Raw genomic sequence first — 27,551 nt, forward strand, 5'->3', positions numbered from 1 at the left:
CCACTTCTTGTAAGCTTCTTTTTTGTGTTTAAGATTAGCAAGGATTTCACTGTGAAGCCAAGCTGGTCGCCTGCCATATTTACTATTCTTTTTACACATGGGGATGGTTTATCCCTGTAACCTCAATAAGGATTCTTTAAAATACAGCCAGCTCTCCTGGACTCCTTTCCCCCTCATGGTATTCTCTCAGGGGATCCTGCCCATCAGTTCCCTGAGGGAGTCAGTCTGCTTTTCTGAAGTCCAGGGTCCGTATTCTGCTGCTCTCCTTTCTTCCCTGTGTCAGGATCCTGAACTCGACCATCTCATGGTCACTGCCTCCCAGGTTTCCATCCACTTTTGCTTCCCCGACTAATTCTTCCCGGTTTGTGAGCAGCAGGTCAAGAAGAGCTCTGCCCCTAGTTGGTTCCTCCAACGCTTGCACCAGGAAATTGTCCCCTACACTTTCCAAAAACTTCCTGGATTGTCTGTGCACCGCTGTATTGCTCTCCCAGCAGATATCAGGGTGATTGAAGTCTCCCATGAGAACAAGGGCCTGCGATCTAGTAACTTCCATGAGTTGCCGGAAGAAAGCCTCGTCCACCTCATCCCCTTGGTCCGGTGGTCTATAGCAGACTCCCACTATGACATCACCCTTGTTGCTCACACTTCTAAACTTAATCCAGAGACACTCAGGTTTTTCTCCAGTTTCATACTTGAGCTCTGAGCAGTCATACTGCTCCCTTACATACAGTGCAACTCCCCCACCTTTTGTGTATAGGCACTTGAGATAACTCGCTGATCATCCCTCTTTCTCAGCATGAGGCAGGAGCCTTGCCGTCTCGTGCGCTCCTGCTTGTGCTTCCTCCCGGTATCCCACTTCCCCACTTACCTCAGGGCTTTGGTCTCCTTCCCCCAGTGAACCTAGTTTAAAGCCCTCCTCACTAGGCTAGCCAGCCTGCTTGTGAAGATGCTCTTCCCTCTCTTCATTTGGTGGAGCCCGTCTCTGGCTAGCACTCCTCCTTCTTGAAACACCATCCCATGGTCAAAGAATCCAAAGCCTTCTGTCCAACACCACCTGTGTAGCCATTCGTTGACTTCCACGATTCCTTAGCAAACGTCCTGTCACTACAAAACTCTACAACATTTCAAGATTTATTTAGTAGTTGTTAGTGCAAATAGCTTTCCAAAAAGCGATGTTGTCAAATATTTCTAAAAATAAACAAAATACATCATATATTTTTCTCATTTGACTGTGAATGTTATGCCTCGTTTAGTATCAGTTCTGGGAATCTATCCAGCCTCACAGATCTCTCTCTCTACACTGCTATGTTGGTGACTTCCGTTCATTTCACAGTAACTTTCCTTACTTAATCTTATTGTCTTTTATTTTCTTATTTGTGCCAGTCATGAAGGATGGACTCTTTCAACTGGTTGATATGTACCCATGTGGTCTTAAGCTGTGTGTAGCACCTCCTTGAAGCAGATGTAGATAAAACAGGCCTCACAGGTGCCTGGGGTTTGAGCCGATTGCGCCCCTCCTGGCTGGGTTGGGAACTTGTCCCACCACACCATACCTTTGCACTGTCCTTAGCATTCTCCAGGCAATTTTCTACCTAAGTTTCAAAGTCAACAGAAGGACCCAGGAAGTGAAATTTCTACATTCTCTTCCAACCATCTGTAAAATCTTTCTATATTGCACCAATCTGGGATATTTGATCCTTTGTTAGTGTACTTTCAGACAGTAAAAACTCTTTGCCCTCTACTTTAAACAAGAAACTCTGTGACATTATATGAAAGATATAATTTAAGAATACAAGGAGAATTAACTCTATATATTCACTCTGTCAAAACATTCACTGTGTGCTTTTTCCACAATGCAGGCAGATGGAACAAAATAATGCTAGATTAATTTTTGTAAGAGCCTAAATTCAGACGGATGTTCTTTGTCAATCAGGCCTATAACTGGAACCTTAGTGCAGAAGATGTTCCAGTCCCATTATTTCTTGACTACAGGCCTGAACTGCTGCAGTACAATTTGTCTTCTTTTGACCACAGTTTTAGAAGAAATTTGTTAGACTGATGTTAGGCTAATGTGATCTAAAACCACACATTAAAATCCTAATCCAGAGAGAGCCTAGAATCCAATTTTTAATTAATTCATGTTAATTGGCAATCATTTAACTCAGGTTGAGACAGCAGCACAAACTCTAGTCTAGAAATACCCATAGGTCTTCTCTTGACTAGGAAAAAGGTCAAGTCTAGATATGGCTTCGGTAATGTGAGAGTGTGAAGACAAATGAACCTTAACCACTTTTTCTAATCAAGACAAGGGCATAGTCAAAAGCTGGGTCTATCCAGAGATATCTTCACTATAGAGCATGTGAAGATCATGTAGGAAGCCGATCCCAAGATATTAAGTGCCTTTTAAAAACCCATAGAGTTTACCTCAACCAGCTATCACATAATATAAAATATTTTGTCTTCCCATGTTAGGCTTGTAAAACAGGTTATTTAAAACATGTTCTAACAATGGGAAAAAAAGCAAAAGCAAAACACAAATACACTTTTTATCTTAATCTAGATAAGGCCATAATCACTCAAGATTCAGGGTCTGATGGAGAGATAAGGGATCTCTTGGTAGTTGTTACTGTAAAGGACTTCCTTCCTTTGTCTGTTATATATACACAGATATACAGTGCCAGTAGATGGTGCTCAAGAATATGTAGCTTAGTTCCCAAGTTTTGTAGGACCAGTAAAATGGCTTCCTCTTAGCAGCTCTTTATATCATCTCTTAACTGTAATTGCCCCCATCTGATGCCCCGGAGAGGAGGTACAAAGTGCAGAGGACCACCTCCAGGACCAGTTGAACTGATACAACTATGATGGCTGTGCTCTCTAGCTACATTAATACTAAATTGGTTAAAATCCAACCAATAAGGGCAGAGACACCCACAAGATTTACTTAGAGCTCATACAACTGTAATGATATTAGGAATGCTTATGAAAGATTAGTAGCACTTTTGTTCATGGACACATTGTGTTTCAGCAGTGTTCCAGGTGCTTAAACCAGTTCTTGAAAACACCAACATTTTCTAATGTAAATGGGCCTGTAGATGTTTTTGCCTTTAAATTAAAAAAAAAAAAAAGGCAAAAGAAGTTACCTGGAAACACATTGGAAAACAGAGGGAATGCAGTGTTACTGCAGCCCCTGGGCACCATTGTAAACCTAGATACAGACATTTTATGTGTATTTTATATACCAAGTGTATTAACTCTGATAGCCAATTAAAAAAACATATTTTCCACTGCAGCTGCCATGCCATGACTAATACTTTCTTAAAGAAACATTCTGCAATTCATTTCCAGGCTATATTGTCTTTAGCTGTAAAAGCTCAGTAATTTAATAAATTATTGGTTCCATTCTCACATTGACCCAGATGTTTGCTAGATTGTTTGCTCCTTTATGCTTCTTCCCCACCCCAAGTAATTATGTACAGGTACAACTAATCGGAAAGAGTAACAAAACTCCACCAAGTAGAGTAGTCAAGGTAACAATGAAACTTCCATTCAGAAAGGATTTTATGCTTTGAAGCAGCATTCCAATGCACTCAGTAATACTTGTTGTAGAAATAATACATAAATGAAAGCCAAATATAGACAAAATAAACTAGACATATTTGAATATTTGCATTAACTATCAATCACCTATTCCATGTTAGAAAAGAAAAAAAAAGAGGTGGGGAATTATTTTGGATCAAACAGGTGTTTGGGTAGTTGGAATTAGACTGCCAGAACATCAAGATCCACTTTCATTTAGTCTGACATCCCAGCTCAATAAGAGATGAACAAGCATGGTCAAATCTTGGCATCATCCCAACACTGGTTGATATGGTAACCAGGTAGAGAGATAACAGTGTGTGATGTGCTTGTTATATCTGCACTGTATTATTATTGCTATAGCATTGTGATTATTATAAATAGAAGCATTTATAAAGGAGTATTTCTTGACATGCGGGGCACGAACCAAAAAATGGAAGATGTGAGATGTTGCCTGTTGGATGACACCCCATGAATGTGGAAACAAACAAATGAAATGGGTGCTAGGATCCAGAAGGAGTAAGGGAATGGAGAAACTTGTGCCCTTCCTACTTCTGTTGCTCCATTCCCACACTGCTTTTGCTCTTGCTACAGAACTATTGCAGTACTCTGCCTGCACCATACTCTATTAATGAGAAAGGCACCATTTCAGGTTGCCATGGTGTTGATGGCCACTAGATCATTACATCAGATCATTAATGATTTGTTGCATTCCAATAGCACCTCAGGATCCATTTGTGCTAGACATTGTTCATACACAGTGAGAGACAGTCTCCAGTTCAAGGAAATTACATTCTAAACGGACAAGACAAAGGCGTGGAGAAAGGAAGTTCTGTTGTGTCCATTTCACAGATAGGAAACTGCGGCACAGAGAGATTAAGTGACTTGCCCAATGGTACACAGGAAGTCTGCGACAGAGCAGAGAACTGAACCAGAATATCCTGGGTCCAGTCCTGTGCCTTAACCATAATCCCACCCTTCCTCACTTACCTTGCAGCAGCACTTTCTGTGGTAGCAGAGCACAATGCAGGTGATGGGAGGAAAAAAACATCACAGTGGTACATATGTAGGTGGCATTTTTTTTTGCCTGAACAGATCCTTGGGCCCAGAATTCTGATGACAGACCAAGTGAGCCATCTACTCAGTCTGAGCTCAGTGATGATAATGGTGAATACGAGCCCGAAGAGAACAAAGAAAACTTTGGAACAATTCAAAGGAATTTCACAGATCAAATAATTCTCCAAGGAAAATCTCTTAAAAATACATTAAAGCCAGTTTCCCTTCCTAACCTGAATTGTTTATATCTTATAGTATGCAAGAAATAATAAGCATCAAGTGTACATGTCTTCTTGCCTGTACAGATCTCAGAGGGTTAGACACATTAGTAATTCTTTCTAACCACGTCATGCTCAGCCTAGATAGTTCTTCTTCCTCTTCCTTTCCCTCTCCCCCATTTTCTCGAGGGAGTGATAAACCAAACTTTTCACACATCTATATAAATGCCAGGGCTCACGTAGCATCTTTTTGTTGCTGGTAGAGTTTCTCTCAGCTGTTCTCTAGCTGTATAGAGTGAGCATAATGAATTATCCAGTCTGCTGGAAAGGCTCTGATTAACAGCTTTAAATGTTTCTGCTGATTTGCTTAAGTCACATACTCCAGATTTTTAGACCTTTCCCCAAGTTAGTCAATCACAAAAATATTTATAGTTCTAAAAGAGCTATGTATGGTATAAAAACAAACCAGCCCATTTGAAGAGATGACCCCTGATCCAGTCCTATACTTCCCAATGTCCTGGTACTATACTGGACACCCTGCTCCCTGCCAGCTGTTTCTCTCTCAGCAGCCAACTACATCCCTTTGCCAAGCTGAGCATAGCTCGATAAGCAGAAAACAGGTCACAGAGCAGGGGTATGCTAGGCAGTTGCGAGAAGAGCAGCCTATACTTGGAGAGGAGAGTAGGGTTAGTTCTGCATTGGAGAAAGGGAGATGGAGAGACCAGAAGGAGGAACAAGCTACAGGATAGGGAGAGAACAGAAGTCGTCATGGGATCAGGGGTAGAAAGGTGAGAAGGAAAAGCCAAGGGGGGGCACAGAAGTATGTGGACAAAGGGAGCACAGAAAGATTCCTGGAGAGGGTGGAGAGCATAGCAGGAGGCATGAGGACTGTACCAGAAACAATGGAGGGGGGAATAGCAGGAGCCATCTGGTGCCATTTCAGGAAGGTAGGGAGCAGCATGTTCTCCTAGGGAAAATTTTCAAATAAGCCTGGTGTCTGCTGAAAGGCTGTATATACTCTCTGGTGAATTTTAAGTTATTTGTTGCTGCTCTTTCCTCTCCATTTTCTTAGAATCAAGTAATCTACAATTTCCTGCATGCATACAGGACCCTTTAAATGGTAGGCATTTAGCAGACCCCAGGTGATTTGGAGACATGTTCCTGGCAAAAATTCTTTTCACATTAGCCCTCATGGATTCCCTGGGAAGTAGCTGCAAAATGAGCTGTGGGCCACCATTTTTATTACATTAGCATAACTCCACTGTCTTCAAGGGCATTGTCCCTGACTTACACGGCTGTTACAGGAAAATCATCACCAATGGTTTTTATTCAAGGAAGTTTGCCCACCCTCATTGCCACCCCCTCTCCCACACCTCCATTAGTGAAGGCATATGTTCTACCAGTTGAAAGAAAAAGGATTCTTCAGCTTTATCTCTAAAGGAGCAGATTAGAGATCTAAAGACAGAGTCCATGTAATTGAATCTGCAGATCGGTCTTGTTGAAGGATGGAATTAGAACCCAATATATCTCCCATCAAAGTCACTGCAAAACTTTCTGTGAAGGTCAATGAGAGCTGGATTGGGTAGTAAGTAGAGGAGCTGTGCTGGAATCAGAAGTTCTGTTTTGTAGGAAATGCTGTGATTCTGATATTTGTTTTTGTCACAGATCAGAACAAAAACAAAGATTTTCTAAGGCGCCTGGGAAAATAATCATTTCAGGTCAATTAAAACATTTTGTTTTGATTTTGATTGTTTTATTTTATATTACATTACAATTTATATTTGCAGTGGTGTTGTAGCTGTGTTGGATATGAGAGTGACAAGGTATGTGATCTAATTTCTTTTATTGGACCAACTTCTGTTGGTGAGGGAGACAAGCTTTCGAGCGACACAGACTCCTTCTTCAGGTCTAGGAAAGGTAATCACTGTGTCCACACCTAATTACAAGGCAGAACAGATTGTTAAAACTAAGGAGTTAACACATGTTGCAAGAGACCACTGAAGATGAAATGGGCCCACTGGACCTTGAATGATCTCTTGCAACATGTGTTAACTCCTTATGCTTAACAATCTGTTCCACCTGGTATTTAGCTGTGGCATTCTGATAATAATTTATAATATACTATAAAATAAAATAAATTTCTGAATGAAAAGTCAGAACATTTCATTCCAATAAGATGAAAATGCTCAAGTTTGGGTTTTTTATATTGAAATTTCATCAAAAACCAACACGTTCCCATGGAATGCTCCATTTTGATTAATCAACATTTTCCAACATAAAAATGCTTTGTAGGAAAATTTTCGATCTGTTCCACTGTTTGGGGACTTCTGCATGTGTTGTTCCTTCATGGCTGATTTAGCTCTGCAGTGCACACAGTAGAAAGACTTCATTTTTTTTTTTAGAAAGGTAAGCTGATCTAACGTGAACATACAGAGAGTCAAATCCTCATCTGATATTAATCGGCATAATTCCAATTAAGTCAACGTTGCACTTGGACTTACCCCAGAAGAGGATCTGCCACACAGAGAAGAGCTGTTCAGTACATACATACTTTTCTGACCACAGAAGCAATCACCTGCCCTCTAAGAAATTGGCTAAAATAAAATACAAGCATCAACGCTATGAAAGTCATCCCCACGGGAAGTAAATAATGAATATTAATCTTTTTTCAGTATGACTAACAGATGGTGTGGCATCATGTGTTAAAAAACAAACCATGAATATTATTGTTATTTTTCCATCACTTGTGGAAACTCTAACCCTAAAAAGAAATGTTTTTACTTTATTCTCTTTTGTTAAAGTTGTTCCTTCTCCCCACAAAAGAATATGGGGAACTGGCTGTCTATATTTTCTACTGAAAATACTGAAAGTGAGAAAAAAAACCTCAGCATCACTTTTTCAATTTCAGTCACTAATTTTAGTAAGCGAATCAGTTTGCAATTTTTCCAAAATGAGAAAATTGCAATTGGACATTCCCTAATATTACAGCTGGTTGAACATTTTCTGTCAACACTGTTTTTCAGGAGAAAATTGTGCTTTCAATTAAACTACATTTTTCACTAAATGTCTGCTTCTGCTGCAGAAAATTTTGGTATTTCACCAAAAAACAAACAAATAAAAAACCACACACGAAAGCTCAAAAAACATTTTTACCCCAAAACCAGAAACATTTGGATTCAAAACTGTACTGCAGTGTCTCACGGGAACTGTAGTTTGGATGCTCTATGCTCCCATTCTCCTCTACTTGTTGGGCTTCTGTCTGGACTACATTTTCCATGAAGCACCATGCCTAGGAATTCATATGTTACAGCCCCTCACCTCACCAAGAGAGGAGGAAGAGGTGCATCATGAGAGATGGCTAGAGAGCCAGGTATGTAGAAGAGAATGAGGCATAAGGCACCAGAACTACAACTCCCATGAGGCATTGCAGAACCATTTTGAATAAAAATATCTGCTCTTGGATAAAATATTTTTAATATGTATTTTACTAAAATATCAAAATTTTCCCAGGGAAAAAATATCTTCTGACCAACTCTACATAGTATTTATGAAAAAATGCATGTATAAGTGGCCCCAGGGCTTGTCTGTAAAGAAGTATGCATTGTACAACTCCCACAGATCTGAGTTTAGGCATAAAACACTGCTGGGTAGCTATCTACAAATGATAGACAAGTATGAATGTAAGAGCAATGTCCAAAATTTTAAGGACAGTTATCTTGCAAAATAAGCTAATTTATTAATACTACCGCTACTACCATCTTGAAATCATATAATATCTCTAGAAATCTCAATATATTTGGCAAACATTAAAGAATTAAACCTCAAGACACTGCTGTGAGGAAAGAATCTCCAATTTACAAATAGGGAAATGAAGAGAGAGAGATTAAATGATTTACCCAAAGGCACATAGGGACGAGAATGTCAATCTCCTGACTCCCAATCCACTTCCTTAACCTCAAGACAATCCTTCCTCTTTAAAACCAAATGCCAATTTGGTGTAACTTTAAATTTAAATAAAGAAAGGAGCAGTATCACCTGGTAATAATTGGAGGGACCTGCGATATGCTATCACCTTCTTCCAGACTCTAATACATTTGCTATCCCTGAATTGGCAGCAACTCTCAGCACTGTGCTCAAACAATATTATTAGGCACCTGAAATATGCTAAAGGGACTAAATCACTCTTTTTTTTTTTTTTTCTAGGCCCAGATCTTGACCTGCCAATTCCTCAGTGCAAAATTCAGCCAGAGATGTGAGAGTTGGCTGGTTTCATGATGCAGAAACACCAGTGGTGGCTCAAGGGCAGAACCCTTTTCATGTAAGTACTATGTGGCTCCACCAACTCCTACCCCTACCCCAGGGATGCAATCTTGGCTCCCTTGGGCTCTGGAAAAAGAAGTTGAGAGGCTCTGTGTACATGCAATGGAAGGTGGGGTAAATTTTCCAGTCAGTGACAACCTTAAAGCAAGCACCTGCCTCAGGGCATTCCTGTAGATCTCCAGAACACACCTGTTAGCTGGGAAATAAAATGGGGTCCTACTGGGTCAAAGATCTCCCCTGCTTGTAATCAGAAAGCAGAGAGGAAAAAGACCTTCACCTGATCCCTCAAAAGGAAGATTAAACAGGAGTGAAACCTAAAGTTTCCAGGGCATTAGACTTCCAATTTGGGATTATGGCTTAGTTAGAGATTTACATGGTTACCTCAACTTTTTAGGTATCATCTGTAGGTATAGGGGGATAGTTAATTTCTATAACACTTCAGTCCTCAGCATAGCACTCTGCTGGGTGCCAAAAAATGGCAGATGAACAGCGTACAAGTCACATGCAGTTTCCTCTGGGAAGCTTTTTATTAACATATCCCTGTCCCCAGAGGTGATCTCCAGCATCAACTATTTGCTATAGCTATGAAGTGCTGAAGTAAGGGTAGCCATTAGGAGTAGTTTATTACTCTTCTTGTATTTTAATCTCAGCAAAAAAATAAGTAATTCAATGAAGAAATGTTGTTTCAGCCAAAAAATAAAATCCCCCACCCCCGCCAGTTTAATATTGATCCTGTAATTTGCTGAAATGAAAATTACACTCCCCCAGAAGAGAGAGCGGCTTTTTCCCCCCAAGTGATAGTTGTTTATTTTTCTACAGCTAGAAATAAATAAATAAAATTAAATGAAAAGTAACAGAGTCAATAAAAAGCCCAAGCAGTGCATTGCATCCAAGCATAGAGGAAAGGAGAAATACCAAGTGGGCCTAGTCCATCTTGTTGGTGATACAGTGTAACAATCCACTTGGGGGAGCTACTGGGTTATTCATTGCCCAATGGATAATGGAATGTCAAGTAATTAATTAAGGGGAAGTAACTTGCTTGCAACCTAGCTTACACTGGAAATTAGCCCTGATTCCAGCAATCTGTGACCTCCTTCTGATATAGCTGCACAGGTGCATATCCCAAGTGTGGACCAGGGAAGTTACTCTTTGCTCCAATGGAGTTTACCCAGGTTTGGGGATAAGCTCAGCTGATGCAAATTGTGGCTTTCCTTGTCTGGAGAACATTTGAATTCACAGTGGTGCATATTGTGATGCTCCCAGGCGTACCCTGAGGCACATCGCTACCACCTGTCCATAGCTTGCGGAAGCCTTGTCTGTGCCTGCCAGGGGTCAGTTCCCTGACATCACCAGCCACATTCAACACAAGCACCCGCCTCTCAGCCTATGCAGACTCCACCATCCCTTTGTAGGTTACACTCTAACACCCTAGTCCTCCGAGCATCTCTGTGGTGTCCAGCCCCAGTCTTACTCCTAGAATTACCAGATCCTCTGTTCCTAAATGAACAGTACACCAAAGCTTATGAGTTATGCACTGGATCACTCACACCTCCACTTAACACACAGCTCTTAGATGTGTTTGTAGAGAAAACAAGCATAGATTCATTTTACAAAGAACAGGGTTTCACATGATAGCAAACAAATATTGAAAATAAAGGGTTACATACAAAATAAAATCATAACACACATTCTAGAGCTAAACATAACTAATAAGATCCCCTCTCCTCTAATAAGCCATTGCTTACCCAAAATCCTTCTCACAGCGTTTTTCAACCAGGATATCTGAGATCCTCCTCTCATAAGACCAAACCCACTGTCAGTTTGTCTCCACAAACAGAGGATGCCAGGGCATCTCTGTGTACCTTGAGCTATATTAGACCAGTCATTTGTTCTTTGCTGGTAAACAGCTTCCCCCTCATCACTGTTCCCATCTTCCTGTTAATTTCTTCGCCTTAAATCCCCACAGTCATGTTTGACTCTGTATGCAAATATACTGCCATTGTGAGACACACAATATATGCAATGCTGTGGCCACTTCACCTTGAATGGTCACTTGAAATGTGTGTTAACTCCTTATGCTAAACAATCTGTTGCACCTCATATTTAGCTGTGACACTGAAAACATTTCCTAGACCTGACCAACAGCTCTGTGTAGCTCAGAAGCTTGTGTCTCTCTCTCTCCAACAGAAGTTGGTCCAATAAAAAGTATTACCTCACCCACAATACACAATAGTCAGCCAGAGAAATAAGTGTCTCCCACCTTATGTCTGGTGGAACCTATCTTAAGGCATTGCCCTTAACATCAAGGCATTAAGAACATATTTTCCAAATTCTGCAAACACTTAAGCATGTGCATAACTCTACTCACAAGAATACTCCAATTTAAGTTAAGATCAATAGAACTATTCAATGGGTGAGTGGGTAAGGTTTGGTGTTGACATACGTATGTGGGTGTGTATGTGTAGATCCATCTATTTCCTATTTCTGTGTGTGTGTGTGTGTGTGTGTGTGTACTCCTGGCTCACCATGAGCATTTTGACAGGAAGTACCAAGCAGTAATAACAACAACAACACAAGTGTGTGTGTGTGATATATATATATATATATATACACACACACTGCACACAGAAATCAGAAATAGATATATAAAATTTATCTTTGTGTACATATGTATATATTCTATTTTTCCTCCCCCCCATTTTGTCCCTCTACATTTGTTTTCCACTCTGCTTGCTCTGTGCCCTCTCTTCACAATAATTTTTCAGCTGCTCTCCCCCTCAACCCAAGTCTTACCTATATTTAAAGCAAAGCCAGTAACATTTGAGTCCAAATCTTTGAACCTCTGATGTGTGAGTGAACTCGTAATTAGGCAAAATGAGTTTACCTTTTCTTCCCCTAGTTTCTCCCACTGCCTTTATAACAGTGATGGGCCACATACTTCCCCTCTTCCTCACTCTGGAGGTGAGTCAAGGTCTGGCCAATGTGGCCTTAATTCATGGAAGGATTAAGAGGGTCCCTGATACCTCATATGTCCCCTAAAGACTAAAGAAGTCCCTTTGTACCGCACTGGGTGGTTTAGTCTATGCAGGATTTTAGGGATTATAGCCAGCCAGTGTGGGAGCATCCTGGCATTAGCTAGTCAATGTTCCATGCTCTACTTTTGAACCCCGAGGATTTCGCACCAAAGTGGAGCTGCTCGGTGGAATCAGAGAGGGCAGGGAGAGCAGGAGAACATGGCTCCCTAATTTGTTCTTAGACTCAGCATAGACTTCAAAGATCACTTTGCCCCCCTACATGAACTGAGGACAAATTTTTCCAGAAAGGGAAAATGAGGTCAGAAAGCATTGCAGACAAGCTGCCTCTTCTTGCCATTTCCTGGAGACTGACAGAGTGGGAAGTGGCTTTCCTCACAAATCTTTTGGTTCTTCATGATCAGCTGGCCATATCCCATCCTCCTCCATATTGCCGCACACCCAAAGGCCAAGGGGGTAATGCAGCGGGTTCTGTGTGGCAGCAGTTCTACACTTGACATTTCCTTTCCACAGAAAAAAATGTGGAAGGGAAATGTCAAAACTTAATTTGGCCATACCCTCAGGTCTCTATTTCTGCAGCAAGTCTGTTGTTCACAGGAAAAGAGAGAAATGCAGTATTTGGTGCTATATAGTAGCTCACATTTCATCCTCCCTTAGGATATTTTATTTAGTCCATTAAACATTTCCAGTTTTGTTCTGGGCCACTGCAGCAACAAAAAGCCGTCTATTACATCACTTCCTTTCTTTTGTGGACTTAACTATTACCTCTATCAAGAAAGCATTCAGCAGTGAAACAAGGTAAAGAGAAAACATTCTCAATTACTTAAAACTCACAGACTTGAAAGGCTGCCCACAGTTAGGGCTACAGTGGAATCCTTTTATAAGAAGGATCAGTTTCGGCAACCCCAATCAAAGTGACCATTACATCCAGATCTACAGAGCAGTGAAATTCTTAAATCATGCATAGAAAGAGAACCTCTGTCATGCAGGGACAGCCTGAGTTCTATTATCCATTTTAATGCCATTGCAGAACAATCTGGTCAATCTTAGTACTGGCTCTAAATAGCACTCCCCACAAGACAGAGCTATAGCAGACAAAATGCATTCAGGGTAGGTTGACCAGATGTCCCGATTTTACAGGGACAGTCCCGATTTTGGGGTCTTTTTCTTTTATAGGCTCCTATTACCCCCCACCCCTTCTCGATTTTTCACGTTTGCTGTCTGGTCACCCTAATTCACAGAGGTGTTAAATGCTCATCTATAAAATTTCTGTAAGGTTAAACTGTGTATTTTTGTCTCGTAAAAAGAACCATGTGCGCTTACTGCAATGCATAAATATTAATTACTTGCAGACAGTAAGGCATCAAGCTAAAAACAATTTCAGGGTCATGCATTAAGGAGGCACCCTAGTTGAAGCCATGTTCAGGTTTTCCCTTTTAATGTGGAGGTAGATACACTATTCAAACATACATTATTCTTAAATGTAGTCTTTCAAGCCAGAGGACAAGCATTAATTTTCAAAATCTTCTTGGTAAAGGTCTAAAATAAGTGTTTATATATGTGTGTGTGTGTGTGTGTGTGTGTGGTGTTTGCACAACTTGGCCATAATTTGCATATACATGCATATAATCACCCACTTATTCCAGCCTAGGTTGTTTTTTTTGGAAGTGGGGAAGGGCGCATACCACAGGCTTCCCTTTAGCTAGAAATACCTATGCTTTAAAGTGAATCATACTTGGAACACTAGAGAAAATAACAGTAGTTTAAAAGGCAAGAAAGTAAAGATGTTGTGACCCTAAACAGAGTTTGCAAACCAATCTCACTCCAGAACTCATCAATCCCTAACTGTGCACTAAAATCTTATCTTTTAGTAAACAGTGTTGTAGTGTAAAGTACTAAGTTGGATAACTCTGTGCAGGGGAGTGTTGGGGCTTCCATCATGAGTATAGGAGCTATCTGTGGTCAGTTGTATTTTGCAACAGAGTACTGATATTTGTCATTTTGACGTACAGTATGTTGCTATTGAACCTTAATCAGCATCTTCACATCTTGGTATGTAGTAATGATGTGACTGGTGGGGAAAAAAGCCCATTCCAGTCCACCAATATATTTTGATAAAAAAGACTTTAATAAAAGAAAACAGTAGGCTTGATCAGGGCCATCCTTATGGGGCCCTACGCAATATTATTAAACTGGTGCCCCTATGCTCCACTGAAGGTGGTGCCCAGCCGGCACCGCTGACCCCAGTGTGTCGAGGGGGCACAGCCCCCACCCCTGCCCGTGGACCCCCAGAACCCTCCCCATTGCTGACACACACGCCGAGCTTCATATGCAGCAAACACTGCAGCAGTTGCTCAAGGCAGGCTTTGAGCTGTCACATGGGGGCTGCATCTTGCCAGAGCCCACAGCCCTCCTGCAGCCCCTCACCACTCCTGGCTCACCACGAGCATTTTGACAGGAAGTACCAAGCAGTAATAACAACAACAGTAATACGAGTGTGTGTGTGTGTGTGTGACAGAGAGCGAGTGCATGTGAGAGAGACTGTGTGTTGGCGGACTGTGTGACAGTGTGTGTGTTGGGGAGTGTGAGACTGTGTGTGTGTGTGTGTGAGAGACAATCTGTATTGGGGGACTGTTACTTGTGAGAGGCAGAGTGTATGTGGGTGTGAGAGCCAGTCTGTGTGTGAGAGAGACTGTATGTGTGTTAGGGAAGTGTAAGAGACACTGTCACTTTAAGTCCCCCCCTCCTTCACACCCCCTCGCCCCCGCTGACTCACGAGGAAGTTTCACTCCTCCTGTCTTGGCCCCAGCCCCCACCAGAGACCAAGCAGCCCAGGCAGGCAGCGTCCAGGGAGAGACTCCGCTCTGGGTGGCAGTAGGCCATGCTGCCCCGCCACGCCACCAGTGGCCAGCCGCGCCGCTCTGGGCTCACCGGGGCTGGGGCAGCAGAGCTGGAGGCTGGAACCCTCAGGTGGCCGGCTGAGGAGTGCAGGAGGGAGGGGTAGGGGCTGGGGCTGGGGAGAAGCCCGCCGGCTCAGCACAGGGGAGGGGCTGGAGAAGAGAGAATTCCACCCATGGCCAGCAAGGGGAATGGAGCCCCAAATTTTCTGGTGCCCTAGGCAGCCACATATGCTGCATATGCCTAGGGATGGCCCTGGGCTTGATTCTCCACAGTCTTGCACATTGTGCAATCATTTACAGTTCTGTAAACACTCACAAATCAGAATGGGGGTGTTTAATATGCACTTTGCACAGCTGTAAATGAAGGTGCAAAGCTGTGGAGAATCAAGACCAGTAGTCCAAAAGATTCTTAGATAATAGTACAGTTAGTCTGCATTTGTGATTTCCTTCAACTTTGTTTCAGCTGCACATTTGGCATGGTAATTAAGAGCTGCATGGCTCACAACAGACTGACTGGCAACCCTCCCACGAAGTGTCTTGTCTTTCAAATATAATGCAACTTTCAACCCCGTTTTCTTGGGGGCATGCCAAAAACCAGGCAATTACTGCTATTGTTCACATTTGACAGAGGCTGAAATAAAAGGGAAAAAATGAAAAGGGAATGATTTGATATACATTTTTTTCAAAAATCAGGTATTGCACTGATTAAGAGATAAATGGCAAAATAAATTTCAAATAGTAGCAAAGGGAAATCCATATGGTGCATACAATCAATATCAATGATATTCCTCGCGCTGCTTTTGTTCAAATTAGGCATCAGTTCAGAAAAGTATCCCTCTTGAGGATTTCACTTAAATACATGCCTAAAGTTAAGAATGTGCTTAAATTGTGTTCTGAATAGGAATGTATTGAAGCACATACTTAAGTCATTTCCTGTCTCAGAGCCTTACAATATATTCCTCTCAGGGCAGAGACCTGAGGCCATACTCTCCTCTCATGTATACTAACTGGAGTAAATCCTGAGAGTGGCTACTCAGGCTATTTGTAACAGGCATACAATTTGACCCCTGCTCTTGTTACAGTCTTTAAAGCACTAGGGGTACTTATGACAAGAAATAACAGTGTATTCAGTATTACTGTTATTTATTATTTAGTTTGGGGCAGTTATTAAGATGCCCTAGCTCAGTGGTCCCCAAACTGTCGGTCACCCCTAAGGTTGCCAACTTTCTAATTGCAGAAAACTGAACACTCTTGCCCTGCCCTTTCCCTGAGGTCCCGCCCCTTCTCTGAGGCCCCACCTCCACTCACTCCATCCTCCCCTCCCTCAGTCACTCGCTCTCCCCCGCCCTCGCTCACTCGCTCATTTTCACTGGGCTCAGGCATGGGGTTGGGGTGTGGGAGGGGTGAAGGCTCTGGGGTGGGGTGGGGATGAGGGGCTTTTGGGTGCAGGAGGGGGCTCTGGGCTGGAGCAGGGGCACAGGAAAGGGTTCCGAGCGTGGGCCCTGGGCGACACTGACCTCAGGCGGCTCCCAGGAAGTGGCAACATGTCCCTCTGGCTCCTAGGTGGAGGGGTGGCCAGAGGGGCTCTGTGTGCTCCCCCTGTCTGCAGGTGCCACTCCTGCAGTTCGCAGTGGCCAATGATCCACAGCTCTTGCCCTGCCTGTGGCCCCTGCCTCCTGGGTGTGGGGCTGTGGGGGTGGACCGTGTAAGGGGGGGTGCAACTGAAAAAGTTTGTGGACCACTGTTCCTTTCCTAACTAATGGGAAGACATGGTCCCTGCTCTGACATGTTTACAATCTACCAGCTCTCTCTTTCTGGCACTCTGCTTTTCTGCTAAGAAGTTATGGTGTAAGGGGAGAATTTTCATGTGTTGAAGGACATTCTCCTTTACAGATCACCTATGAAATCTGAAATGGGCATATAAACCTATCTCCAAACCTCTCCACCACACGCCACAACACCTTCACCAAGGTAATGTATCACTCATCCATCTAAGAGTAAGATACATAGTAACTTCAGTAGTTCTCTTCAATTCCTGTTAACAGCACTGTACATTATAGCAATTGATATACCAAATAAGCAGTACTTTCTCAGGCTTGCCCTAGCCAGCTCCTGCATAGAGGAGGCACAATCTACCTCCCCTTTGTGCCTTTACCAGTCCTAATCTGGCCCAAAATTTTATTGTCTTGCACTGCACAGAAAGCTGTACAGCGTAAGGTCATGAAATTCACTCCCTCCCTCAATATGGAGGAAGATATGCACAGCTTTTGGCCCCCCAGTTATGAATTGCACAAACTGGGTTTTAGGAAACAAAGCAAGTTTATTAGCTACAAAGAATAAATTTTAAGTGATTATAAGGGATAGCAAACAGACCAAGCAGATTATTGAGTAAATAAAACGAAACACACAAACTACGCTAATACACTAAATTAACTGGTTAATAATAGCAAATTCTCACCCTAAATGTTGTTTTATGCAGGTTGCAGAGTTTCTTGAAGGTAAATTGCACTGCTTGCAGATTAAATCTCCAGGTATTCCTTTCACACACTAGACCTTTCTCACCTGGGCTCAGCCCTGCCCCCCACCTTAGTTCCTTTGTTTCTTCCAGTGTTCCTTCTTGAGTAGAGAGGCAGTGGAGAAGAACCTTGACTACCTCACTTTCCTGCCTTAAATAGGATTTATATATGGTGGGAAGCCTTTGTCTCTCAGTGTGATTTTCTCCTCCCGCCCAGTGGAAAATACGAGAAGTCCAAGATGGAATCCAGTGCCAGGTGACATGATCACATGACCCTGCAGTGTCAAAGCAACATCCCCAGAAGTTTCTCAGGAAGGTGGGAGATTAACATCTTCAGAGTTCTATTGTTTTCCCAAATGGCCCATCCAGGCTGATTGCCTACTATCTGCTGGGTGTTCCCCAAATGTAAACACAGTTGCAATGGTTACATAGTCAATATTCCTAACTTCAGATACAGAAATGATACAGGCATACAAATAGGATAATCACATTCAGTAAATCACAACCTTTCCAATGATATCTCACATGACCTATCTTGCATAAATCATACCTTAATTATGCCATATTCATATCATAAGCATATCTTTATGAAGAATATGGGGGCGTAGTGTCACACATATCTCCTGCTTCCTATTATAATAGGAAGGATTTTTTAAAAAGCCAAAGTCTATGGTGTTGTTTTAGGGATTAAGACATAAAGATTAAGAGATAAGAGATATCCTGCCCTCGGGTATGAGAACCCAGTTCCCAATGAGTTTTATGGAATAGCTGAGGTAGAATTTAGCTTTTAGGTTTTTATTTCTTAAATAATCTCTCTTGTTTGCAACTTTAAAAAATCTGCATGTCAGGGTCATCCTTTGTACATGTTTCTAGCCATTACTCAGCCACCAAGCTGGTGCTACTCAAAGTTTTGTGGCTAATGAGGCTTAGAAAGAACTCTAAACTATTAATTGGATAGCAAGTGTCTAGCTTTCTGCCCAAACCTACTCTGCCTCTCTCTATTCCTGTAAAAAGCTTACAATGCCTTCAGAGAAGAGTAAAACTGTTGCCATTTTTCTTTGGCAAGCAAACTAAAAACAAAATAGCAAGAGTCCTAATGCAGTAACAAGTCCTAGTATTACTCCTGCTTCAAAGAACTATTTACAATGTCCAGATTGGCAGGGGCGTTCTCTAGCCACTTTCATCCAACTCAAAGCTGCAGGTTCACAAATAGGAGCTGCTCCTGCTGCAACAATAAATATGGAAGCAACAATAAAGCTTCATCCACCTGTCTTTTGCATATGTTATTCGAAGCTGAGCTCTTAAAGAATTCCATCTTAAGGACGGAAAACAGTTTTTGTGCCCCATATGGGAACAAGACTGCCTATGGCTTATCAACTGGCCATGACTGTGTCTTTCAAATCAACAGTAGCCTAATAAAAAAGCCTAGGGCTGAGATTTTCAAAGTATTCTAGAGGATTTAGACCATTATTTTCCATTCACTTTAATGGAAGTTATTTGTCTACATCCCCTAGACTGCTTTGAAAATGTGTTTACATTCAGAATTGTGTTCTTAAATGTGAACCAAGTTAAACAGAATTACAACTGTACAAAAAAGTAATACTCATACCTATTTAGTATATTTGATTTAGAAAAGAAAGGATTTAGGAAAGTCATTCAAGGCAAATAAATATTAATTTTATTAATCTGGAAAGATGAGGGGAGAAATGCGCTTATGCCCACTAAAATAGATTTTTAAAATACACATGATGTCTACATTACCTAATTTCGGCAGTAATTTTGTAATCATTTCACAAAAAATATGGGAAGTACTTTTAAAAAAATCATATAACTCTCACAGTTAACTAATGTTTTGTATTCACCGAGGAATGAGAGATGATCTGTTCTAATAAGCCTGTAAAATGCATCCAAGCATCTGTAAACCCACTAAAATACCCCCATAAAGAAAATCTACCATCTTTTAGGAACCATATAAAACTTTAGACAATGTCTCTTTCCAGAAAAAAAATCATGAAACAGAAGCACTATAGACATATTTTTACATTGCTTTTTCCTGCAGAGGAAATCATCACCAAAAAACAGCTGAAAAAGGGCTTGTCATTTTGGAATTCTAATCAAATAGTGTCAGATGGAAGTTTTCTTAAACTCAGATTTTTTATTTTCCAAGAGTTTAGGTAAACACAATTACTTAAACTAAACAAGCACACTTAGGCTCCAGTCCTGCAGGGGTTTACACAGTTAAGTAGTTCCATTGGCTTTGATGGTGTATTCATGTAAAGTTAAATACTTAAGTCTTTGCAGGGCATTAAGCCTCACTCCTACAAATTGATTTATATGGCCAGCTCCACTTACCTCAAAGGTAGAGCTGGTCAGAAAGTAGTCTTTTTCCCACTACAAATTTTGACCCAAAAACCTCTGCAACCAACCAACGCCCACCTCCACAAAAACACCAAAATATTTTAATCAAATTTTTTCATAGAAAACTGACTTTTCGGAGAAAGATCAAAAACTAAAATATTTTGATTTGGCAGTGCTGCTATGGTGTCACATGGGAGTTGCAGTCAGGGTGCCTTTTGCTTCCATTTTCCTCTGTAAGCCAGGATCCTTGTTTGGACTACATCTCCCATGTGGTCAGGAGGTGGTTTAATCATGCAAGTCTTCGCTTTGGTGTATCATGGGAGATGTAGTCTGGCTGGGGACTCTGGCTCATAGAGGATATACTGAACAACAACTTCCACGAGGCACCCATAAGCGATCCAAATCAACATGTTTTAATTTTTTGCTCAGATATTTCATTTTTGGTTCATTTGGGGTGGGGTTGGCAATATATATATATATATATATATATATTGCAGAAAGCAGACACCTTTTGCAAAATAGTTCATTTAGTCAAAAACTCAGATATGTATCAAAAAACAGTTTTGATGCAAAATTTTCTACCAGCCCTACTCAGGAACTCAACAATCTCTTGCTTCCCACCCAAACACACAATATGCTGAATGCTTTGCTGGTGCCCATATGTGAACACTAATTATTTTTTGTTGTTGAAGTTGTAACTAGGGTTTTGCATTATATTGTGAGGCAGCTAACTGATGTGTCGTATGTTTCCTTATCTGCTGCAAGCAGGCGGGACTTCCCTGTAAACATGTGGACTCTGGCACTGTTAGTGGGAATTTGATGTGTGGGCTTTTAGTTAAGGTTCAAATGTAGAGTGATAAGATCTCTCATTTTTAAAGGGAAAATCCTGTATTAAAGCCCTTCTGCAGGTGTCCTGACTTTTTCTTAAAGACCGGTAAATTGTCCCATGTTTTCTAGCTCCCCATCCCCAATTAGTAATGGCAGGTCCTGCTGCTAGCCGCCCACCCACCAGCAGTGAGTGGGGGCAACTAGTCTCTGACAATGGGGGTGGGTGTACAAGGCTGATGGCGGGGTGAAGATGCAGCACGCAGAGCCAGCTGCTCCCCCTGCTGGTCCATCAGCATAGCCTATGCTGTGTGCCAGGTCTCGGCCAGCAGGGCCCCACACCCCCATCCCGTTTCCGGCTGGTACTGCGAAACTGCGAGCTGCGGTGGTTGGTGAGTGAGGGCAGGCACGAGGCCAGTTACCTGTCACCTCTTCTGCTCACCCATCAACCCTTCGCCAGGTCATCTCTCCCCACCCCACAGCTGGAAGCAACTCCTGTCCCTTCCCTCCTGCACAGTGCCAAAAAGTGGCTGCTGGCCTCATTCTCGTGTGAACCCTTGCAAAAATCTGGGGAGGGGGGACATGTGACCCTGCATGCCCCCCCTCCACGTGTTGACTCGGGAAGACATGGGGTCAGGTATCAGGAGAGATGGGTCTGTCCCAGGGGCCTTGCCAGGCATGGAGGGAGGAGAGTGCCTGGCAGGAACGGTTGGTTGGTCAACGCCCACCTCCACTGTGTGAGACGTGTACAAGAGTGTGTGTGTCACCTCTCCCTGTGTGAATCCTAAAGCCTTACAGATAAGAAGGTAAATAAAAAGTTTCTTTTAACAGGGGCTCAGTCAACTTGATGTTAATTTGAACATTTGTACTGCATAGTTCTGATTGATTGCCATAGAGCTTGCTTGAATACGAGTAATTTTACCAGGTGTCCTGTATTCAGCATAGGGAAATATGGTCACTGTGTTCAAATGTGTCTCGTAACGTGGCATGTCCTTACATTTTAGAATTTACATGGGTTGGGGGTGGGGATGGTTCACTTAACCCACCTTAATCCCTTTTAAATACGTTTTAGTGTGTGGAATTACTACTTAATTAATCTAACTATGTGACTTGAGTGAGTACAGTGTAAACACAATAGAATTAATGTAAGTAATTGCTAAAAATACACCCATAATGTATGAAGCCAAAGGGATAATCATAATAAAATAGTTCCTTAAAGTAGTGAACTTTCTGGTTATATGCAGAACTGGTATTTAGTTATTAAAATACATATTCAAAATGCATAATCACATAGTGTAATTACACTTCCACTGTATTATAAAGTGCAACCAAAATTTTCATATGAAATATCACATGTTCACTGGAGCACAACAGTAGCATTAGAATTGCAACCACACATATACACTGTATGTTAGATGCCTATTATATTCTGCCCCTTTTCCATGTGGTTTGGATGGGCAGAAGACTGGGGACTTTGGAATCTTGGCTCTGCCATTAACGCACTCCATAACATGGGGCAAGTTATGTTTGTGCCTCAGTTTCCCCATATGTAAAATGGAATTAATAAGTATTAATAGTGTTTTGAAATTTATGACTGTTAAAAGTGTTCCATGAGGCTGATCAAATTTTCCAATATCAAAGTGATTTTTCCTCACGTTTCATAGAAATTTCAAATTTAAGCAAAAAAAAAAACCAATCAAAATATTTATGAATTTTATGTGCTTTTCTTCCCAAACAGCTATAGACTTATGTACATTTAAATTAATAGTATTATATAACCCTTCTGCCAGGTGGAGCCAGCAGCTACCAGGGCTGGGTTCAGTAATAGGGGTTTCTTTACAACAGTAGAACACAGAACTGGCTCGAGCCCTGACCCAGGAACCTGGGAAAATTACACACCACCCCTGGGCACCTCTGAGAGGCAATACTTCCCCACCAGAGTGGGTAGAGAAGTGCCTTCTGCCTCATGTTATTGAGTTCCACAAGCAAAAGTTCATTTTCTGTGCCTCTCTCTGCTCCCTCACCGTAACCCACTCACAGTGGTTGTCCTTAGTCAGTGAGGACCCAGAATTCAGAGGTACAGCTGCGTCAGTTCACCTCCCACCTGGGGAAGACACCTTGCTTTCTCCACCATCTAAGTGCTTGCTCTGGCTGGCTGCCCTGCCAGCCACAGTTCCTCTCCACTGGCTGCCTTGCCAGCCGCTCATTCTGCTCCTCTTGCCACCTCGCCAGCCACCATTCCACTCGCCAGTCACCGTCTGCCACCTGCCTCTCTGCTGTGACCTCTGCAGTTAGTCTCTTGAGGTTTCACCCAGCTCTCAGTGATTTTCTGCTCTTAGGCTGGGCAGAAACGCTGTCCCCCCACAAGCGATTGTCAGCTCTTTTGAGCACTTAAAATAACGAAAGGCTGCTTGTGGAGCCTATTTAGCTCAGTCTTTGGACAGTGGGGAGGAACAACTTAAAGCAGACAAGGGACCCTTAGGAAGAGTCCACTTCTCCTCGCTGGGATATCTGTCCCCACCTCTCTTACTTTCACAGGGTCTGATATTCGAGCCCTTGGCTTAACAAGGTCCTTTCAGCTGAGGGTGACTCCCTCATTTGGGATCAGTTAAGCACAGTTCTGTTCCCCTTTATTCATACAATAAAGACAACATTGATAACATTTCACTACCCCTGCGTTCAGTACTAAAAAGTGATTTGTAACCCAACACCTGCCAAAATTGATCACTTTGTGCTACACCGCTCTATCTGCTGGATATCTGGGCAGAGTAGGTGTGTTCATGTAAATACAGTTTGTTCCTGAAGTCTCTCCCCCTCTCAGCTAGAAGTCAAGGGAGAACTCATTCAGACCCTGCTTACAATTATTAATTTAAAAGTAGAAAATTTTCTCCAAAACACAACACAGATAAGAACAAACAAAATCATGTTTACAAATAACTTGAAATGATTAAAACAAACCAATAAAACTATTTATTTCTTCCCTATTGTGCTCTTATTTGAATTAAGAGAAATGGTTCAGATTCATTTTCAGGTCAACATTTTAGGTGGCATTAGCAATTTCTACATTCACTGTATTATTAAGGAAGAACATTTATCATCATACCACTGGAATACTTGATATTAAAAATAATAAGTGTATGCTGCAATTTCCAAGTTATTTAATTTTGGGGGGTATAGTTTAGATTTTATACTTTGTCATAGTCAATGAGAATATTAATCATTTGCTAATCATTTTATTTCTATGATGGGTTCAGACATACAATGACCTAAATTCACCCTCTGTCTCGCTTTGTTTGGAACAATGTATGTTTCAGTGGAATTGGATTTATTAGCATAATAAATCATACATGTGATCAATGAAAGAAAATCCTATCTGTTAAGCAATTTTCTGTTTTGCTTTTTAAAGGAAGTGGCAGAATGCAAAAAATCCCTTTAATCTTGATACTGTGCTAACAAAAGCCTTGCCGAGCAAGATATTTGCTGCTGCATGTACAGAGCTGCTAATGGTTAAGCTTAGGTACATCTTCAGATTACTTCCTACTCTGGGTGATACTATATCAGTGTCTCTTGAACACTGTGCTGTACTTAAGCATATGGACATTTGATTGTTCCCCATTACAGCAGGTACAATACATTTTGTTTTTGTACTTAGAAGCTTAAATGACCCCCCTTTCTTTTCTGCATCCACTGGGAAGAAGTCAACACATTTAGGTAAATGCTTTTGTTACAAGGGGACTTTGCAGGAGGGGCTGAGAAAGGAGATTTAATAATTTAGATGTTGAGAAGAGAAACCCCTGTTTGACCAGTGTATTATTCCAGCAGATGAAAAGGATACATTTTTGGATGAAGCTTTGGTCAGAAAGCTGAGGTACAGGTCAAATTATTAGTTTTTGGCCAGTACAGAATACAGTAAGGCCTTGGTCCTGCAAAACATTTAACTTTGCACAAATGCATAGCTCATTAAATTCAACGAGACTACATGTTGCACAAAGTTAAGCACATGTGTAACTGTTTGCAGGATCACTACCTACATAGTCTTAAAAAAGACTGCATGGTTTCATTCTTATTTTTCCCAATTTAATAGTCCTCAAGAAAGAAAGTGGAGCAGCCAATGACGATAAACTAAATGCAAAGAATAGCCAACTTCTTTTCAGGAAGGACAGGAAGAGTCTTAGAGGTAATTAATTAATATTTACCATGGTGAAAAAGTCCTATTCTATGTAATTGTTATGAAGCAAATAGGGTTCTGTAGAGATTTAATAGAGTTTTATAAAAAATGATTCCCCATTAAATTATCTGTCTTTTCAGAGTCATGTCCCTTCTATATGTTGTTTAATTTTTGTTTTTAAACCAACCTATAGAACTACTGTTGCTGCACTGCTGAGCTACGATAGAAGTTAGTGCCTTGCAGGTCAACTTTTTATTGGTAGAGAAATCAGCAGTGCAGAGTCTGGGTATACTGTGGCAACTTGTTTTATTTTCACACCTACAGCAGCTCTGGAACAAGGGTGGTCACAAAAACCACACGTAGGCAATCTTAGCCTAAACGTCAGCAACGAATTCCAGGAAGCAACCCTGTCTCAAGAACTGACTTCAGTTAGAGAGTAAGGATGAGAGCAAACTCACTCAGCTCCTTACCACAGGTCCCCTAAAGAAAAAATCACTCCCACTCAGCATGTCTTCCAAGACTTGCTCACGCAGTTTAAAAATATATGGAAAGGTTTTATAATTTAATAAATAATGATAATGACATTTGCATCGCTTCCTCTCTCTGCTGTTTTCTACAGCAAAGGGATGCCTCTCAGGTCCTCTACTGGAGATCAACAGCTCCAACTCCTTTCTAGTCCCCCACCACCATTATAAAGAAAGTGAGCTGATCTTTCCCTCCCAGCATGCCTTACTGCAGTTGTCCTCAGTACCCAGTTGTCCTCTTCCAGAGTACTTTGGTGCTGAGCAGGGACCAGGAGCAGCGGCATGCTGGATTCCTCACATACTTTAAAGAGCTTGTACATCCTACTCTAGTATACAGTTCATCATCATCTTAATTGCATTTTTATTTATAGTGTACTGATGCCCAAAGTACTTATGGCAATTAACAACACATGACAGGAAATATAATCCAAAACCATCAGGACCAAACAAACCACTCAATGTGGCAGAAAAACAATAAGACAGATTCTCTAGCTACAGCAATGATGCAAAGGAGCCATCATCTAGCTGCAGACGCTCAGAGAATTCCCATGGTCAGGGGAACTCCCTGCTGAGCGTTTGCATCACAACTGGACCCTATGTCTATGCATTTAGTGTCCGACACTGTGCCTCTCCCAGCATACAGGGCATGTCCAGGGCACCATCATCAAACCCTAGATTTAGTAAAAAAAAGTTGAAATCCTGGCACATTCAGGTAAAACTGTACACTCAGATGTTTCACCAAAAATGTTGTCAGTTCTTTTCAGTTTTGTATGCATGTTTTCTTAAAAACAAAAAACAAAAAAGCCCTTCAACATTCCACACAGTGCTAATGGTGGTCACACTAATCTGGTGCTGCTGGAATGATAGTTCCATTAAAATAGAGCAAGAAATAATGTAATGCGCTTCTGGCAGCAAAACCCTACAGCCCTGAAAGCAGGTTCCAAAACATTGATTTTTTATTGAACCTGGCCCTCTAATTGAAATTCTGAGCAGATTCTTAGATAATTACCTCCAAAAATAGAGAAATCTATATTCTCTCTGGTTCCATGTTCTAAGGCCCTGATCCTATCAAAATTCCCTTTGGATGCACTGAGTGCAGGATTGGGTCCCTAAGCGAGAGAAGTAATGTCTTCTGAGTAAGACTTGCTTTTGAACATCTTTATTAATGTCACTTCTAAATGTAACTGGCTTACAGTTAAGAGTGACTTGATGATATGTTTCTTGTGCCAGCTAATGGGGAAATCAGGCCCTTTGCAGTTGCAGGAGGAATGAATTTGGCCCAATTTCTCTTCAAGCAAACGTTTCCTATAGTTTGTCTTGTATAGGATTTTATTTAGTAGGTAGAAGATTTGGGGTATGTCTACACTGCAATATAAGCCCAGAATTAAAAAACTCAAATTAGCAGGATTTGTTAACCTAGCACCTGAGCACCTGCACTTATCTTTGAAAACTCATGGTGATTGGGGAAGTCCCGGATGACTGGAAAAAGGCTAATGTAGTCCCATCTTTAAAAAAGGGAAGAAGGAGGATCCTGGGAACTACAGGCCAGTCAGCCTCACCTCAGTCCCTGGAAAAATCATGGAGCAAGTCCTCAAGGAATCAATTCGGAAGCACTTAGAGGAGAGGAAAGCGATCAGGAACAGTCAGCACGGATTCACCAAGGGCAAGTCATGCCTGACTAATCTAATTGCCTTCTATGATGAGATAACTGGCTCTGTGGATGAGGGGAAAGCGGTGGACGTGTTGTTCCTTGACTTTAGCAAAGCTTTTGACACGGTCTCCCACAGTATTCTTGCCAGCAAGTTAAAAGAGTATGGGCTGGATGAATGGACTATAAGGTGGATAGAAAGTTGGCTAGATTGTCGAGCTCAACGGGTAGTGTTCAATGGCTCCATGTCTAGTTGGCAGCCGGTATCAAGTGAGTGCCCCAAGGGTCAGTCCTCAGGCCGGTTTTGTTCCATATCTTCATAAATGATCTGGAGGATGGCGTGGATTGCACCCTCAGCAAGTTTGCAGATGACACTGGGAGGAGAGGTAGATATGCTGGAGGGTAGGGATA

At 41.7% G+C, this 27,551-nt stretch overlaps 1 long non-coding RNA gene across 1 annotated transcript in view; it reads right to left on the bottom strand.

The window, feature by feature from the left end:
• Window positions 1-27,551, bottom strand: part of LOC125637324 (uncharacterized) — a 98,182-nt gene that overhangs the window by 55,012 nt on the left and 15,619 nt on the right. The window contains exon 2 of the long non-coding RNA XR_012668320.1: window positions 18,762-18,842. This is a non-coding gene — a long non-coding RNA (uncharacterized LOC125637324). The remainder of the gene's footprint in view (window positions 1-18,761; window positions 18,843-27,551) is intronic.

Source organism: Caretta caretta, chromosome 5 (genome assembly GCF_965140235.1).
Source record: "Caretta caretta isolate rCarCar2 chromosome 5, rCarCar1.hap1, whole genome shotgun sequence".
NCBI classification, from domain to species: Eukaryota; Metazoa; Chordata; order Testudines; family Cheloniidae; genus Caretta; species Caretta caretta.